Source organism: Geospiza fortis, unplaced genomic scaffold, assembly GCF_000277835.1.
Source record: "Geospiza fortis unplaced genomic scaffold, GeoFor_1.0 scaffold138, whole genome shotgun sequence".
Taxonomy (NCBI): Eukaryota; Metazoa; Chordata; class Aves; order Passeriformes; family Thraupidae; genus Geospiza; species Geospiza fortis.
Genome location: NW_005054307.1, coordinates 3347327 through 3360276, shown reverse-complemented (window position 1 = coordinate 3360276; position 12950 = coordinate 3347327).

Sequence of the window (12950 nt, the reverse complement as noted above, 5' to 3'; positions counted from 1 at the left end):
GGCAGCGCCGCCTGGCGGCCGCTCCCGCTACTGCAGGGACAGCGGCACCCGGCCAGGACCCGCGCGGGGGAAACTCACAGCGCTCCGAAACTTACAGGGTTTGCCGAGTGCTGCTTCCTGTTTGACTTTCCAAAAGGCGGTGTTATCACCGGGAAAGAGCTGGCTGATATCTCCTACCTCCTCCCTACACAATGACTTTATTTTATTTTATTTTATTACAATTTTTATTTTATTTTATTTTATTACATTTTATTTTATTACATTTTATTTTATTACATTTTATTACATTTTATTTTATTACATTTTATTTCTTTTTTTTTTATTTTCATCTCTGCATCTTGCCTACCAAGTGCAGGATTGCCATGTTACAGCAGCAGAGAGAATTCCTCTGTCTTTAAATGAAAGTTCCCCAGGGCTCCAGCAAAGGAACAGTTCTGCTCTTGCCAGACCCACAGCTTGCCAATTGATGCTGAAGTTCACAAAAGCTGATGGGTTGTAAGAAGTCAGATATTGTGTCTAGGTGGGAAGAGTAGGTTAAACTAGGTGGGTCCTTTGCCAGAAAAAAAAAAAGTCATGTTGTCATATCCAAAATATTCATCACCTGAAGATTGTGATGGATACAGGGATAAGATTTTTCAGAGCCAGCCATGGTGTTTTCACAATAAAAGACTCAATATTTTTCAGGTAATGAGGCTCTCCAATAACAAAATATGAAATATTGGGATTACCCATGTGTTCATTTCCATTCGAATTTTCTATATTTTTTCATTCTCAAAACATATAAGCTCACACTGGCTACAATCTCATGAGCTTTGTCTCTTCATTTTATAGCCTATTGCCAAATACTCTTCTCTCCTCCTATATAAGTCCAGTGCACATTTCAGCATCAGCGCTGCCAGACAAAATCAGCTGGGCAAAGTTTGTCTTAGAAGCTCTTTGCTGTAGTTTGTGAGGGAGATTGGTGACACTGTTACTTGACAGCAGCTTTGCAGTCAGCCAAAAATAGAGAAGTAATTTAATTCCACTGTTCTCTCCAAAGAAAATCTTTGAAGGGACAATAATAAAGTAGGAATAACATCAACCCAGAAAGAAGCAGAGGACAGGAGAGACACCTCAGTTTTGTAGTTCTCATCCAAAAAGTATGCCTTGTTCATTATTCATGTGTTCAGTGCAGGAGCTCTCATACCCATCACTGAGCAGTGATTTGGAAGCAGCTGTTGCATTGTAGGAGCAAGGGCATGAAGAGAGAGTAACAAAACCTCTGGTAATAGTGTTAATAATTGTAGACTCCAGGAGTAAAAATAGGGCAGAATCTGGTTTTATAAACAAGGTATCATAGTTATTCCTCTGTATATGGGTCTCTGTTGCAGGCTCATCATTCACTTTCCTAGATCTAACCTCTGGTAAAGAGCAGGTTTAACTGACCTAAACGTAGAAAATTCACCTTCCCAGGACACCACAGGGACCTCTTGTGAGAAGAAGACCTTCTTCTTCTCTTTAACTTGGTAATGTGTTTGAATGTGTCCACCTTAGTTCTTGGGAGGTTTCACTCTGAGTTGAACTGTGCTTAGCATTGATACTAAAAAGAGATGTTACTTTTCTTGTAGTGAATGTACTTCCATTTCTGAGAGAGATGTTATTTGATGTTTAAGATAAGACAAAAATAATTCTAAACAAAAGCAGAGCTCATAATGGTAACATTGAACTTAAAAATTAATAATTGTCTTTCACGTCAACAAATACTTATCCAGAGGATGTCATAACTTTTTTCAGCCCCTCAAAGATGCAAGGCAGAGCACCTGGGTACCTCCTGGGTGTTCCTAGGTGTCATATTCTCTCTGGTTTTTTGTAAGAGTGAAAATGTGGTTGTTACAGTCAGGACCTCAAAGGGGAAGCCTTTGAAAATGTATTGTCATCCACAAATCCAAATTAAGGCCTTAAATATTCAAAAATTATCTTATAGCTTGTGTTTAAAAGTATGTCTTGGCTCACTGGTACCTTGCTCAGATACCTGGTACCCTGTGTGCAGTTGCTCCGACATCCATTTGTCATTAATGGTATTATTTATTTGTTACAATTTATTAATGGTGTTATTAGTATGGTTTCCAGAGCTAGGCCCCCAGCAATGGATGTGGGAATACACAAACTAAAACCACCTTATACTTGTAGGAAGGTTTCTGATGCAACACTTTGTTTTTCCTCCCTGGTCTCGTACCAAGACAATGTAACATGCTGGTAGTTCCAGGTACACACATGTCTTAACACACACACACACATATATACATACACATAACTTTATATATATACAAGAAGATCAGTTTTAAACTATCAGTAAATTTTTCAGGAGTCTAAAGTTTGTGATAATTAGCACTTGAAAAATGTTGTGAAGTTGTTCCTCATTCGTGTTTTGACATGCAAAGACTAATGCTTGCTGCCAAAGATTCATTGCTTTCATTTGCACCTCTGTTTGATTAATCCTTTTTTGTTGGTCCATCACTTTTTTTTCGTCAGTTATGGTTCTTTGCTGATAATCTAATGTGTTTGAAGACCCTCTTTGATGCAAATAAATGAAAGTTGGATGGTATTGTTTGAAAAGGTGCTATTCCTGCTAAATAATGAAGTCATTCTGGCTCAGTTTTTTCACTCATAGGTCTCCATTTGGCTAATTGGTCTGATGACATGTGAAGGTGTTTAGAGGACATCACAAAAGTGACAGAAAAACATGCCCCCATTTTTTTTGTGTTCTTTTAAACTTTTCTGAAGTTAATCCTTTCTTCTTTTTAAAGCTGTAAACATCAGAAGGAGGCTTTATTAAATTGCTTTTACCTCAGACTAGAGGGGGCTTTTAATGGAAGAGGGAAAAATGTTTGAAACTGTTGAGTCTTTGTTCTTTTTCTAAGGCAAGAACATTGGGAGTCTACACAATGGGATGTTAATAACTGGTGTTATTACCTTCACAGCAGTAAAAAAGATGGGGCCACCTGGTTTTACTGGACTGGTTAAAGGAAACTAAGCAATTCCATACAATGTGTACTTGAAAAAGCACACAGAAGTATAAACATGTTATTTTCAAAAAGTCAAACAGTTCTATAGAACATATATATGAAGTTCTAAGAAAATATTAACAGACTTTCTCAGTTTTGCCGTATCTCAAGTACCACAGTGACACCTGGAAGCATAGGTGCACTTCCCTGAGTAGTTAAGCCATTAGCAGCACCCTCTGGAGCCCTTGTGGATACATCTGCACTAATGATGGCCCATGGACCGGTGTCTTCTCCAGAGCTGAGAACAACCAATGTGGCACATCTGGCCTTAACAGAGCTGCACTTATCTCTTGCCTCTCCTTTAACCAGCACCAAAACACCCCTCAGTGCCAGAGAGGCCTCGTGGTGCCTCCATCTATGCACTGCCTGGGAAATTCCCAACTCTTGCAGGGTGAGCCATCCTTGGCATTCTATCAGTTTCTCTGGGTCTGGGTTGAAGGCACTTGAGACAGTAGTTCATGTTCGGACTCAGGTGTTTATTATTTCTTATCAGTAAAGCAGTCTCACCACTGTGAGTTCAGCGGCTTTTCATTAGAAGTCACAAAATGGCCAACAATGTCTTGTTACAAGGTTTTTTAAGACTAAACTCTCCAATTAAGAACTGACACCTAGATTATTTTCCCTTTTAACCCAATAACTGATCCCACTGAGCCCACAATGTGGACTTTTCTACCCAATTACAAAATGCCACCCAAACCTATGAAGAAGAAGGAAGAAGGAAGAAGAAGCATGAAGAAACCCAGGATGACACCCTGTGCCCTCCATCTTGCTTCCATCCACAATATACTAAAAATCCCAAAACGTAAATTTCTCACCAAGTGATACACCTACACTACTCTATATATAATCTATTTCACGCTTTTGTGCATTCTAGTCTGTCTTGAAGTCCAGGAAACTTTCTCCATGAATGAGGGTCAAAGTCAGTGCTGCCCTGGGGGTCAGGGCACCCCAGAGCAGACAGAGAAATATTCCTTGGGTTTCCACAGCATCCAGGCCATGGCTACTTCACTTACAAGGTGGTGTGCAAATGTATGTTGTACATATCAAGGGTCTCTTCTATAAAAGTGAGCAGGAAAATAGATATTTACAGTATTATGTTACTGTATGTGTATTCCAAGGAGGCATGTTTCATTTATTTTTAAAATTTTAAATCTTTTAAGAATTACAATTGATGATATGAAATCAGACATATCAAATCCTCTATGACCTTTGTGTTTTTCTATTTCTTCCCTTGTAGTTGAAATAAATACTTCATTTATTGCCTTCAAATCAAACTGCTGTCAAGATACCATAGCATTCTTGGTGGACTCTGTGTTGTAATGAATCTGAAATTCTCTGGTATTGCCCTAGGAGGAGCTGCTTGTGGGTTTTCACACCAGTTTGCCCATTTTCTGTGAATACTCTCATTTCTTTCTGGTTTTTTATTGTTTCTTGGACAGTTGTTAGCACTGGACAAGATAAACATGCAAATGTGGGAGCTCTCTCTGGCTAGCTGTTTTTGCTGCACAATCTCATAATGCTGTTGCAACTCTCTGCTCTTTAGAGCCCTGTACTCACTGGAACTGCTGCTTCTAGTGCAAGCTGTAAGATCAAAGCAGATACTGTGAAAAAGATTATTTTGTATTGCTTCATTTCACATATTGTCTATTAATTGATCTCCTGAGTCATTTAAAGTCCTCACAACCTGTCATTGCTTTTGTAATTTCTGTTGTTTTGCCATGTACCCAGACATCATTTTTTTTCAGCTTTTGTTTATGAAACAGAAGAAATTGCAATAATTAAGGAGTTTAGTGCTAGGAAGTTTTGTAAAGTTTATATGTTTACTTAAATGTCTCATCTAGGTTGGTGAGTCAGGCCAACCAGTGAGTTATTTTTATACCCACTTCAGTGAAGCTGACTTTTTTATGTTTTGAATCATTTGCTATTACATGCTTTCAGAAGACCTGGGTTGCTGCTCAGGCCCTCTGCTATGCAAATAAACTTTGCTGCTTTTCCCTATTTTTTTTACCCTTTCCTAACAGCATGATTGCTTATAAATTGTTCCAGTGTTGTGGCTGTGGTTTGTTTTCCATAGGCTCACCCAGCCATGCTTCATATCATTGTACACACACACAGAACTTGGTGCTCAAGCCTTGTGCTTTGGCCCTGTTCTCATTAAACCATAGGGGAACTTTGGGAATCAAAATTGATTGGACCTGTTTTGTGGCTACAAATCCAATTTTACTTCGAGGTACTGTGCCTGGGAGTCCAGTGCATGAGAATCCTGAGTGCTAAAGAGGGTTTTGGGAAGTCATGCAGGCTCTGGTTATAGGTGGTGAAGCCAAACCTGGTGGTTGAGCTATTTCATCTTGCAGCAATGTAGTGATTTTCTGTGGAGAAGAAACAGAAACCTGACTCTGTTTGCTGTTGAAAGATTATGAAATAGGTATTGGTTTTGCTGAAGACATCCAGGTGCAACTACACCACCAAAGTCTACAGAAAATTTGCATCATGCTTATAGATGGAGATAAGGGCCTACAACTCAAAAGGTAAGGCTTTTTACCAAAGGATTTTGTAAATCTGTCAGGGTTTTTTTTAATTAGAAAGCCAATATATGGTCTCCAGTTTTAGCTGGAGCTTTAAGACAATATTAAATTGCATAAAGATCAATGAAAGTATAAGCAAGCAAAACAACTTGTCATAAAGGTGAGGCCTGGACCACCTGGCCTGTCAGCAGCACAGCACTCCCTAATGGAGGGAGCTGGGTGCCCTCCCTGGCCAGCAGGATTGTTTGTCTCTGCAAATGTCCTGCTGCTGTAGGCAGTTTGGTTTGAATAGTTTGCAAGACGGGACTTCTACTGCTTTCTTTTCTCTACTGCCTGTAGAGGCCTTTAATTGTAGGAATCATGAATATTGGAGCTGAAATTTGCCCTGATGTTCTTCAAGGCCATATATCAGACCATATATCAAAGTATGTTTTTGTCTACATGCACTTGAGTTACATGTTCTTCTTGCCTTATTCTGAAGGAACACTGAATGTCTGAACTTGCTGGAATTTTAGACTCTTCATATTTCCCATCATTTACATTATGACATTTATATTCTTTCAAATCCTCCTTTCGTAAGAATCTTGTTCCTCTCTCTTCAGGCCAAGGCTCATTTCTCCGTGCTGTGGGGCTGGCAGGCATGTTTCAGGTGCTTCCCTGTGTGCTGTGATCCTTGCTGCTCAGGGAACAGTCACACAATGATGGAAATGAAGACTGCCCAGCTCCCCTGCTTCTCGTCTTGTATGATTTCTGGCAGTGGTACCTGCTGTAGACTGTACCCCAGATCTGCCCCTAACCCACCACCCTGGAACCAGGAGGGCAGCAGATGCTAAGAGATGGCACAAGTTCAAAAACAAGTTGGGCCCCATCATAAAAGTTGAAGCCACTTAAGTCTGCCAGATACAGTGGCTGGTGGACAACTGCTGGCCTAGGGAGTCCTGACACAAATAATATTTGGCTTGAGAGTGTAAATGCAACTAAAAAGCCTGCCAGGGTGCTGTGAAAACTTTGCTTTTTTTACTATTCTTTAAAGATTAACTTCAGATTTTCCACTCATTAATATCTTTTGCTAGTAAGTTGTTTTATAAGACATTGTACAACTGCTAAGTAATTCTTTGCTTATTCTGTCCCTGTCTTCACCAGTCATTTGTTGAGCTGTAGTTAAAGGCACTATTTGTCTATTAGCTATAACAAATGTAAGATATTTTAAAATAATTCTACTCTGCTCTTGAGGAAGCCTCACAGCACATGCTTTGTCACGTTCTTGATCATGTCAGATTTTGCTGTTGCTCTATGACATATCTTCCCTTGCTTTTCTTTCTTCCCCTACTTCTATCTTGAAGTGTTTTGCAGTTAATTCAAGCTACTCTTTAGTTCACTTCAGGCATTTTTTTGTTCCAGTTACTCATAATTTTAATACTTTCCATAGCTAGCCCACAGGCTTCTTTACCATGTCTGCTCAGTCAGTATTTTTTAGCATTAACCAGCTGTCTGTCCACATTGAACAGTTTTCTAGCTCATTGGTATATAGGAGAACAAAATTAGTGCAACTGGTCAGCCTTGTGACACAACTTCTGCCATTATGATTCAGATAAAAGTCCTATTCATGCTCAAAAATATTAATGCATTTTTATAATAATTATAATTGTTGATTCTTTTCTTTAATCACATTGCTTTGCACATAATGCAGTTTTACTAAATTTAGGATTTTTTCTTCTGTTCCAAATTAAACTATCCTATAAAACTAGTTTGAATTTCTTAATTAAAAAATAGCAAGATATGCCTCCAAGGTAATGACAACCTTTTCTTTCATTTCTACACATTTTTCTAATGATTTGAAGCCAGAGTGTATCTAGCTTTCAAGGCTTTTTTCTTTCTTTTTCAGAACTTGATGTACCAAGAGAAGATTAATGTATGTCTATTCATATAACTCAAAAAGTCATCTATCCTTTTTTCTCATCAGTCAACCCCAGAATTCTCTCTGCTGCTGTAGAGCTGTTACACTCAAAATCTTGCTTCTTATATAGGTAAAGTTAAAAAATTATTACCATAACTGAAAGTGAAGCACTCTAACCACTGCTAGTCCAGATCTGTTTAAAAAAAGGAGGTTAATGCAGTTAAAATGTTTTATACACACGCCCTAGTGCCTATCTCCCAGGGTTAGGGATGTCTCTGCTCCTCTGGGTGCTGAGATTGGTGGGGTTTCATACTGGTGGCAGTGGTGGGGTGTTAGTGAATTGCCAGCCTCTGGAGTTTTTCAATGTGAGGAATATGATTTTTGTGTTAGTCCTCACTCTAGGATCAATTTGGTGCCATTTTTATGTGTCTGTCAAAATCCTTTTACACTTTTGCTCTGTCTGCATTGGTCTGTTGTTCCATATTATACCAAATTTACTACATATGGTGTCTTTTGTGTATGTTAGACACTATTTCTTTGTTATCTCTAAAACCAGTTCTGTCCAGCTCCAGGTCTGCAATCATCATGTTAGAGTCTTAAACAATATTCTGCACAGAACCACTGCTTCTTACTGCTATCTTTATAAAACTGTGGTCCTACTGTACAAATTAAATGCAGACATGTGGAACCCTTCCTGCTATTCCCACTTGTTCTCCTCTCATGATGCTCTTAGCAACTGGTTTACCTGGGTTAAAAGACTTACAGAATAAATAATAAATAATAAAAAACCACGTGGATGTAGAATAAAAACACATGGATGTGGATACATGTGTCTGACAGTCAAATATGTACAATGTTGATGAATAGAACAATTGGAAAGATTCTCCTCCCTCCCACACCCAAATAAACCCCCCCCCCCCCCAAAAAAAACCCACCTGCAAAACAACAAGAAAACCCCAAAATTAAACCAACCAACCAAACCTCCTCCCAAAACAAACAAACAAAAACAAATAAAAACCCAAACCAACCAACTAACCAAACAAACAAAAAAGAAAAAGAAGAAAAGAAAAAGACTCTGAGAATTTGAAGACATCGATTGTGCCAACTCTCCACAGAGAAACTGAGACCACAATGAACTTCCTTGCCCTTAGGGATTGTATGGTAAATGGTAGATCTGGGAGGCTTTTTTGAAAAGTGATTTGAATACAGTGATTTAGAGAATTCTTTAAAATATGTTTTCCCTCTTTAAAAGCAATTTAGTGTATTTTTATTTAATTTCCCTGTGCCCCTACTACTACTAAAAAAAAATAAAAATCAGCAAACCAACAACCCTCCCAATCCTGTTGCAGGATATGTGATTTCTTTTTATACACACAATTCAGTGCAGTTAAGCAGACACTGCCCAGGATGCTTTGCATGCTAATTGACAACTGCTTAAGGAGAACATAAAAAAGCTTTAAACAATGTAAATCAAGTAATAATAAATGGTATTAACACTTTTATTATTTTCTTATAATCCCTATAATGTTATTATTGGTATATGAATCCTTAAATAATAGCAGACAGCTCCATAGCTCATAAGAATTTGTTAAACATAAAGGCATTTTTAAGATGTCATGGCACAGCATTTTGATGAGACCCATGAGGTATTCTGGAGAAACCTACTGTACTGCCATTTCATTGATCTAAGGTGGCAGATGAAAGCCTTGTCACTGCAGTACCACCTCATTTCAAAGTGAATGCAGTTAGACAGATGGAGTATGGCAATTTTCAATGTAAATAATGTTTTGCCATTCTGAAGGAGCCCATTTGCAGTCTTTAGGCCATTAGACCTCTGCTCTGGCTTTTCAGCACTGCAGTTCTGCAATAGGATTGGAGAGTGTGTGAGATTGACAATTAACTTCTCACTTGTGCTGCAAACCTTCCTTTTATATTTCTGTAAAACTGAACAAATGACTGCTACTAATGTTTTGCTCATCAACTTGTAAGTGAAGGCCATTTAAGACAGAAATCTAGGATTTAGCTCCAGCTGCTGCTCTAATGTTCCAGAAAGCTTTTGCTGCAGTTCATTAAATTCAACTTCAGGCAGTCACAAAACTGCCAGCTAATTATTTTTTTCTTTCCTTGGCTGAATGAATCCTGGTGTCACCAATTTCCTCTCACAAAATGGAGCTACAGAATTCTTCATTGTGAAGATTGAAGAAACAAAGCAGTAAGGAAGACACCAACATTATTTTGTTAAAAACAGGTAAGACTGAATCAGTGGAACTTGATTTCCTACCAGTTTTTCAGACTATGGTGGGAGTCAGACTCTCTATGGGAAATTGTTTCTTTGCTAGTAGATCACAGGGCCTTTATTAATAACTGCTAGTTTATGTTTTGGGGACTAATAACCAAATTGGAGGTTACATGGGTTCAGCCCTCTGGCTGAAAAGGAGCAGACCTGGGGCTGAGAAATAATTTTCCTCAGTACTGAGTACATGAAGTGTTTTAATCTCTATGATCTCAGTAAAAATCAAATTAAATTATGACAATTGCATTTTGTGGAAAATCAAAACTGAAAATGAGATCCAAAATTGAAAGATACATGTATGGAGATGTCACTCCTGACTTTGCATACAGGATATCTACCTGAGCACATCTCTCTTAACACATGGATGATGCTAGACACCTCTTAGAAACTATTTTAAATATACTTCAAGATCATCTGTACTACCCATGGCTTTAAGTTGTTGGTATAGCTTATAGATAAAGTAACTAAAAGCAGAACATCCATGTGTGTTTAAAATCACATTCCAAAACAGGAAATGTGAATAACCTCCTGCCACAGAGTTGCTCATGGAATAGGGATGTTGTTTGATTCCTGTGGTGATTCACTCTTCAGGGATGTTACAGCCTAAGAATATTTCCAAACTAGCACGCCAAGATTTCACCCTGGAATTCTTGGAAAAATAATAGGTAATGAGAATTTGAGCTTATGCTAATGATTGTTTATTGTCATATCACAGTTAGGATTTCAAAGAGAGACTTCTCCCTCCTATTAATACACACAGAAGAGAGAGCCCTTACTATGATTTTACAATTAAAATTTGCACAAAATGAGTATAAAAGGGGGACAGTAGAGAAAAATGTAAACAACAATAGAATGACATTATTAAAATACATAGAGTTTGGTATCTTCAAGGTTTCTAAGTTGCTTCTTTAGTTGCAGGAAGAGAGGAAAAAATTGCTTCAGCTTTAAAATCCACATTTTAAACATGCACGTTTTTACTTTTGACAGCGTGTTTTCATGTACTTGTAAGTTGTCAACTGGCAACTCTTGTTGCCTCACTGCAATCTTAAGAGTGAGAAGACACATCAAAAGAGAATTAAGGCTATGATAGCACTCAGTGCAAATCAGAAAAGTTCCACATAAGGCTGAAATCTGGCAGTTGTGTCAAGCATCGAGACACAATGGGGGCACGGGAATAAAGCTGTTCAGGGAATTGAGTTAGAGTAGGAAAGCAAGACACCTTATGTAACCCTTTGTCTTGTATGTCAATTTCATAGTTTTACATGGTACAGGTTGTGTAAATTAGTTTGGGTTCAGCCTGGGAGAGGTTTTTGTTGTGCTTCATTGGGCAGTGCATTAAAAATAATCTGTCAGTACTGGACCACCAGTCACAGAACTGTTAACTAAATTCTGGTCCCAGGCTCAAACCATATTGCTATTTCCCTATAGATATCTTAAGGAGCAGCACTGGAAGGAGTTAAGAAGCTGAGAATTAAGTCACATTTTGACATGTATAGGTAAGAAAGAGGGTTTGCTTTCTAATTGTAATTATTCAGAGAAGGAAAAAATCATATTTGTTTTGAAATGCAACACTGAAATTGTGATGAAACATTTTTTATTTGTAAGCTAAGCAAAACTGATTGAGAAACAACTTTTTGCCATTTTAAAGTATTATATGATACTCTGAAGGGTAGTTTTGAAAATAAAAGAAAACCTCATTAATTTTATAATTGCAATTTCAGGATATAATTCTGATAAATTTAAGGGCTAAGTTCTGAATAAAGTCCACAAAATGTTAAAACAGACATGGGAGCCTCTAACCCCTCATCTATAAATGGACAAGTACCAAATCTTATTTTCTCAGAAAAAACAAAGATTTTTAGATACATCAACCCAAACAGGTTTAGTACTTGAGCAGTTTGAAATGAGATTTCTTTTAAAATGGAAAACAACAAGAGCTATGATCATGGATTATGATCCTGTGGCTAAGTTTTACCTTCACCACAGTGACAAATCAAAGGGCTTTTCCCTTGCCTAAAGGGGGTCCAAATCAGTCCTGGGGCTCCCAGCAGAGCCTTAAGAAGGCTGGAGGGTGGGGGGTACAATAACCTCCTTTGAGCTCTGTCCATGCAAGCTGTGTGCTCTGCCTCCCTCAGTGCCAGGGTCTGCAGCTGAGCTGTGCTCAGCACGTTTTCCACCCACCCCTTTCCAGCAGAGCTGTTACCTGACCAAACCAGGACAAGCAGCATTAGGCAGCATCCAACAGCATCAACTTGCCAAGGCAGCTCAGAATATCAGTCCCAGAAATGGCTTGTTCTTCAGGCTGGAAGGGTCAGGGCTGTGGATTTAGCCACAGGTTGGTGTTAAAAACCTATCACCCTGACACTGCTGTGCTCTCATGAGGCTCAGCCCTGTCCCAGGACAGAGCTGCCTGACAGCACAAAGAGGAATGGCATATGCCCAATGCCATTTAAGATGTACCATGAAGTAAGCCTTCCTGTCAGAACTCAGGACATCTCTCTGGCTGTCCTGGATTGTGACAGTGGTCACAGGGGTTCTTGATTGAGGGAAGAGATGAGAGTGTTGACTCCATGTTCAGAAGGCTTGATTTATTATTTTATGATATATATATTACATTATAACTATACTAAAAAGAAATAGAAGGAAATGTTTCATCAGAAGGCTAAGCTAAGAATAGAAAAGAAAGAATGATAACAAAAGCAGCTCTCTCAGACTCTGTCTGCTGCACTGGATGGTTCGTGCCCCTGCCAAGGGGCTCAGAGACCTTGGCACAGAGCCCAAGACACCTGTGACTTTAATTTTGACCCATGGAGCAAATTATCACCTTTGTATGAAGAATTACAAGTCAAGAAAGTTTAAGTAAAATAATAGTTAGTTTGTCACGAGGTGAAAAATAGATTTTTGGGGTTTTTAGAACGGGGGCTCAGTGTCACAAGATGGAGGAATTTGGGTGTACCCTGTCCTTCTTCTTTCTTCTTCCTAACCTCCATGTTCTGGGTGATGCTGGCACTTTTGGCTTGGTTTAAGGTAGAAACTCATTGTCTAACATAGGTGATAGGTATTGGGAAACTATTGTAAATAATGTACAAGTAGTTTTTACTATAAAAAATAACACCGCCCTGAGGGCATCAGTGTGCCTCTGTCTGACCTGCTGAATGGACCTCGGCAGGCCAGAGAAAGAATTTTATAGA